The sequence below is a fragment of the Anguilla anguilla genome, chromosome 4, assembly GCF_013347855.1.
Source record: "Anguilla anguilla isolate fAngAng1 chromosome 4, fAngAng1.pri, whole genome shotgun sequence".
Classification (NCBI taxonomy): Eukaryota; Metazoa; Chordata; class Actinopteri; order Anguilliformes; family Anguillidae; genus Anguilla; species Anguilla anguilla.
In genome coordinates, this window is record NC_049204.1 from 44,371,175 (window position 1) to 44,378,153 (window position 6,979).

The 6,979-nt window shown below is 40.0% G+C and overlaps 1 long non-coding RNA gene across 1 annotated transcript; it reads left to right on the forward strand.

Annotated features, from left to right (window-relative positions):
• Positions 1 to 2,558: 2,558 nt before the first annotated feature.
• On the forward strand, positions 2,559 to 4,253 carry LOC118226236. Its single transcript, XR_004764999.1, has 2 exons — positions 2,559 to 3,181; positions 3,353 to 4,253. It is a non-coding gene; the product is annotated as an uncharacterized LOC118226236 (long non-coding RNA).
• The last annotated feature ends 2,726 nt before the right edge of the window (positions 4,254 to 6,979 follow it).

Genomic DNA, 6,979 nt, shown 5'->3' on the forward strand with positions numbered 1-6,979 from the left:
ATGCTGTATTGTTATTAAAATATGCTGTTTTTAAATCTATTTAAAGGTGAAAGACCTGTTTTAAAGATTATTTAGTTTACAACTGTTTAATTTTTGAAATATATTTAACATGTTTTTCTATTGTTCAGTGTTGTAACACTATAGGCCTATGCATATTAATATGTTGAAGAGGCTTCAACTTAAAGGTTGTTAATAAACCATGAATTAGAAAATGAGGTCAACCCTTGTGGACATTACGTTTCTGATCTATTAAGGTAATTACCGAGTATCGAATTAGCACCGTTTAAGTTTCAAGTATCATTTCAGTATTGAGTATCGTAATACTAAACCTGGTATCAGTATCAAAGTCAAAATTTCGGTATCGTGACAACACTAGTGTGAGGCCTTTTTTAGTTGCGGCGCAGAAACACTGCAGCTGTGCATGCACACCGGACCATCTAAGTGTTATGACATGCCATCTAAGTGTTACGACATATTAAAGGCCTTGACGGGAAGCGGCCAGGCCACATCCATGGCGACGTAACTAAGTCATCCGACAGCGTCTCTTAGCTCAAAATTGGCCATAAGTCATCAATATATCATACGATCATCGTGATATTCAGTAGATATGTTGGGTGAAGGCATATGATCGTGAGGACAAAGCCATTTTAAAATCGCTCCATAGGGGGCGCGATGCTGCCACTGCTTGGACCCCTTCCAACGCCGCTTGCGGCTTTAATTAGGGGTCCAAGCAGCGAAGCTGGTGGAACCCTATTGTATCTGTTAGGATTATTAGGGGTCCAAGCAGCGAAGCTGGTGGAACCCTATTGTATCTGTTAGGATTATTAGGGGTCCAAGCAGCGAAGCTGGTGGAACCCTATTGTATCTGTTAGGATTATTATTCTTATTATTATTATTATTATTATTTTTCTCCGTTAAAAGTGTCTGAGGCTCAGCAAGCATAAGTCCTGGAGCAACCAAATTTGACAGGTGGGTTCCTATGGGCCCCCACTACTCAGGCACTAAAAATCACGTACGTCGGCCAGATGGTGGCGCTATAACAAAGGGTTTTGCGTAAAAGCCCATAACTGCCGCACCATAAGTTAGATGAACGCAGAACTTCATCGACCTATGCATCTCAACGTGCTCTACAACTTTGTCATTGGCACCACCTATGTCCGCCATATTGTTTGCCCGCCATTTAGACCTTTTAGTTGGGGCGTGGCAGTTTTCTCCGCTGAAAGGTCTGAGGCTCAGCAACCATAAGTTGTAGACCAACCAAATTTGGTAGGTGGGTTCCTATGGCATCCCACTACCCAGACACTAAAAAACACCTATGTCGGCCAGATGGTGGCGCTATAACAAAGGGTCATAGTTTAAAAGGTCATAACTCCCACACCGTAAGTCAGATCAACACAAAACTTCATCGACCGATGCATCTGAATGTGCTCTACAACTTTCCTATTCGGAGCACCTATGTCCGCCATATGGTTTGCACACCATTTGGACTTTTTCATTAGGTGGGGTGCGGAAAAGCTGGAGCTTCAAATCCAAACGATTACGACATCGAGTAAACTTCTTTACGGCAAGCGACAACCATGGCGACGCAAGTAATCCGGCACCGTAGGGTCTAGTTTTTATCAGTGAAAGGACGGTCTGATACTGCCACCTAGAGGTCATGCTAGGATAGGCGACCAAAAGTTTTTCAGTAAAAGCTTTCTGAGAGGATGAATAATGACTTTTCTTTGGCATGGATCCATTTGAAGACAGTATGGGGTGAGTTCGTTTAGTCTTTTAATCTGTCATTATGCTGAGAAATAGTTAAACCATTTTATTGATAGGTTCTCAGTTTCTGTGCACACGCGCGAAAACACGCTGGTATAATAAAACAATGACGGTAATACATATATAGTCCGCTTCGTTCCGTTGCTACCATAACATAACGACCTACAGCTGCAGATTCTCGCTGCAATTACTAATATTGAATATAAACAAAAGACGCATTTGCGCTGTAGTCTGCTAATGTCTAAATTAATAATGCGGTCCATTTGAAGACAATATCGGGTGAGTTCGTTCAGTCTTTAAATCCGTCATTGTGCTGAGAAATCGTACTCTCAATTTAATCTCTAAATTGACTGTTAATTTAGGGTTGTAACTAGGTAGTTGTTCCGTAGGTCACTTAGTCTTAACTCGTCTTAACTATTGCTTGAATGTTCTCATAGACTGCGTTGTTGCTGCTCTTGTTTGTGTTAGCGTTAATCAGTTTAACCTACTGGGTCCAAGTTGACTGAGAGGATGAATAATTACTTTTCTTTGGCATGGATCCATTCGAAGACAGTATCGGGTGAGTTCGTTTAGTCTTTGAATCTGTCATTATGCGGAGAAATAGTTAAACCATTTTCTTGATAGGTTCTGAGTTCCTGTGCAGACGCGCGAAAACACGCAGGTATAATAAAAATGCATTGAATTGTGCATTCATGTGTTATTATTCTATCAGTCTCGGTGGCGCTCTGAAATGTGCCTTCTCTGCTAAACTGAGCAATTGATTGGAATATGCGTCTGACGTAGTGTTGCACGGTATACCAAAACTTCAGCACTTTCTCGGTACTTAAAAAAAATGAACATAAAAATAAACGGTTCGCTATTAGAATTTTCCGACGTTAGGTAGTTTTGTGTCAAATGTAAAAGCCAGGGAAACGTGTCTCCCGCATTGCTAATTTAGACGATGGAAAGTGTAATTTGTCAGAATCTTCGCCAGATGGCAGTAGCAACTAAGGTGGCATTAAAAATGATATAAAATAGTTGTGTGGTCTTCATTTGGTTTTTGGTGTTTGACAAACTGGAGCTTGCAAGCCTTTTCAAGCTAGCATTGTTGCCACCTCTTTTGCAAGCTATTTTTGCGCTCTTTTGAAAGCATTTAGCTAAACATTATTTCCATTAGAAATCCAAAAACTCAACTTTTTTCCCACAAATCCTCTAGCATAATTACTCCATACCTGGTGTAATCGTGGTCTTAAAAAAAATTAAAAATAACAAATAAATTGGCTTTGGCTTTGTGCCAGTGCATTGTGTAATCCATATTAATCAAGAGTATTTCTCTGTATTTTAACCAAATACTGAATAAATTGATTTTGTTTTGCAGAGTTCTCTACATTTGGTGCAACAGCTCAAATGGAAACTACAGCACAAGATCAGAATAAAGGTGGTTATGGATATTATATGGAAACAGCTCTTTGCTCATTGACTGTTTGTCATTGTCAAAACACAATTACGATTTTAGCCTGCTGCGTGTGTTGCTCAATGTATTTTTCTTACTTGGTCCAATTTAATATCCTTTCACCTCTCACACATGGTCTTATGACTGTTGCCCCAGTGAAGAACTCGAGGTCCAGCCTTCCCCACTCAAGACATGCCTGAGACAAGAGTGACTGTATTCCAAGTTCCATTATTCCAAGTTGAACAATGCATGGGAGGCCTGTGAATTTGGGCAGTGTGATTTGGAACTGTATAGTACATAATAAGACTCTATTGAGCTCCTATAACCTTATTAAATAGTTAACATGGATAGCATTTTTGAAAATTAAGTAACATGAGAAAATGATTGTGACATGTCTTTAGGGGGTGATTACAAGCCCTTAAAAAGTCCTACATTGTCTTACATTTATTTTTGTTCATGAAATTGTCTAATACATCATGACAGTTGAATATATCATGGTGTATTTATCTGTGGTTACAATGTGTTTGTATTTCAATGGTAAAAGCCCACAATGTGTCCTTTTCTTGGACCAGAATAAACATTTGGACAAATGTGAAAGTTGTCATTTTAGATAACTGTAAAAATGTAAATTAGCTGAGAGTACAACTTGCCTGTGCTTACTTGTGTGGCACACTGTCTTAAATGTTATTCTAAGAAGCATTTAAAATGTCTAAAAAACCTTAAATTTAACTTGCTAATGCCTGCAGACATCCTACTTTAATATGTGGGGGATCGTAACTTAAATGTAGTTCACTGCTTGAAAAAGGCAAAAATACTCAACACTGTTATAATGTAGAAATAATTGGTCTATGGTTATTACTGTCCTGAAACTACAACAATGCAAGACAATGCATATTTTATTGACAAGGAGTTTTGGGTGTTTTAAATCTAGTTCTTGTGCACTTCAATCTGTTGACATATCAATAAATTTATCAGAAAAATACTACGGAGGATGTAGTCATGATATTCTGTCAATATGCTGCAGTTGATGCTTATGATGGTGGTGAAAGTGATTATGGTGATGAGGAGGTACTGCATATTATACTAGCACATGTGCTTTGGGGGACCTGCTATAGACATTACACTAGTGCAAGTCACCCTTTTTATGTTGTTTTTGTATCTAGTTTTGTATGTTTGTCTCATCTTCTGTACCATAATGATGCTTGCTTCAGCACATATTGCGTACCTAGAAATGTAACTTGAACCTGATCTCAGTGGTATTCTACACAATGACAATAAAGGCTTTCTATTCCATTTGGGCTTGATATGTGTACAGTTTGTATTGCTGCACTGAGTATCTTATATCTTTTTCTTGAAGATATGAATTACAGAAACAATGGCATTTCATTGGTAGGATAGAATGGAGAACAAAATTACAACACCATGATATACCTTTTTTAATACACAAACTCTAAATGTATAGTCGGGGTTTAATAAGCAAGTGACCCATCAGCAACGTTGTGGAAAGGTAATCACGTAATAACGCTAGTCTTACGTTTTTACGTGAATACTACGTAAATTAGAGGACGTTAATAGTACGTCGCCACAACCACATTTTGTTAGTAGGGCAATAGCCAGCATCATTACATGACTTTACATTAGATTCAACTTTATTGTCATTGCACCAAGCACAAGTACTGGGAGAACAAAATGCAGTTAGCATGTCACCTGAAGTGCAAAAGAAGCAGTAAAGTCCAATGCAGCGTATGTACATATGTTATATATATATACCCTATATAGAATATGAAAGGTATGAAAAGGAAAGGTATAGTATGAAGAATATTGACAGGACATACAGTATAAACAGAGTGAGTATAAACGGTGCAACATAATGACAGCCACTGAGTAAAGTGAAAGGCAATGTCGGGTGTCTCCGTAGATGCTCATGCATTGCCTTCTACAAACTTATGCCTTCCCTATCAATCAAACAAATAAAAGTATCGGAATTCTGTTGAAGAAAAGATGGTATGCAGCAGCATAGACTATATAATAGCTTGATAGTTACGCCGCGCGCCACTGGGCGGTGGTACACAGACGTGTGAATGCCTGTCCTCCGGAGCGGAGATCTGGCGCGTTCATGCATTCACATGCAATGATGACCACTTTGCATGAAAAGCGCCCACTTGTATTGACAATAGTGTTATGATGAATATGAGGAGGAGGCCAATGGCTGTATTCATATGTATTTAAAACAAGAGGGCCAATATACGTTAGGACGCAGGACGAACAATCCAATGCTTGTCCTCATATTATTCTCAGGCAGCCACACTTGCTACGCAACAACAAAAAGGGTGGAAATGTTCACACATTCACACATCAAGAGACTGTAGTTCTCATGCGCACAATGTCGATGGATAAAAGCGTATCTCACGCTTCGGTGTTATCTGCACGAATAATATGTGGGGGAAAAACCGAGATATAGACAGCTACTATTCTGAAAAGTATAACCAAAGCATACTGGTAGATGTAAAATAATGTGAAAGGCAACGGCGGGTATCTGCGTAAATGTGCGTGCATTGCTTTCCACAAACGTACGCCTTCCCCATGAATATAAGAAATAAAATTATCGGAATGATGTTGAAGAAAAGATAGAATGCAGCAGCATAGACTATATAATAGCTTCATAGTTATGCTATAGGTTTTGCCGTCGCCTAGCGTTTTTAATTGCTAGCGCGTCTCAAAAGTAGGGGAGTAAATACATCTGCCCGGCAGTTATGTAAAGTCGATACCCTGAGAAAACGCAGCAGACATTTACACAGTTTGGAGGAGAGACTGACACGATTCAAAATAAAAGTGGGACAAATGCAATTTTATTGGCATTAACACAATGTGCACGCACGTATGTACACAAATTTAGTGCTGCGGAGCAAGGGCTGGGGGCACACAGGAATAAGTATTTGTATTTTCTGCCCTCCCTCAGTCTGGCAGGTGGCCGTAAGTTGGCTCGCTGTCTGCGCTTGCATCAGCTCCTTCTTCCACATCTGCACGAGTTGTGGTCGCCATTCTCCGATCTAAAGGAATATATGAATTGAACAGTTATTTATTGTCAGGCGATCTGTGTTTTCTTTAACATTACAATACGTTATTTCTCCTTCAGAGTAGCAACGTACCGTCAAACTGCAAAGCTACGGTCGCTTGGACCTTTGTGACGTCCAACTCAGAGGCCTGTAGTTTGTGCTGCGCATTGAGCAGTCGCTCTTGCAGATGGCGACTTCGCTGGTTGGCGGCGCGGTTCTGCCGCTCCAACCTGCCTATAGTGGCCAGTGCCCATGTGGCCGTCTTCAAGGCCTCTGCTGCCAGTTCGTCCCGACTGGCAGACTCGTCTCGGCAGGCATACTGTAATATGACATGAAAATATAAACCGTTACTGTACGTCCTGATTGAAGTATTGGTTCATGTTATTTATACCGCCACCTATAAGCCATTCAACAGTTGTATACTCATAATGTAGACTACTGCTGATTTTAGTATATAGGCTTGCACTTACAACAAGTAGCTGGAATTTGTCCCGCAGCTGTTTCCCGTCTTCACTGTTTACCGTTGGTAACTTGGATGGCGACGCGTGTTGAGGTGTTCCTTCATCCATGGTATTATTTGTGTGGCGGAGCTCTTCGCGCTCATTATTAAATACTCTGCGACCCTTTGCTATTCCATTTGCGTTTCATATCTGCTATCCTCAGTCAAACATGAGAGCACAGAGGCCAGTATTATTATATGACATTATATTAAACTTCATTGCCATTG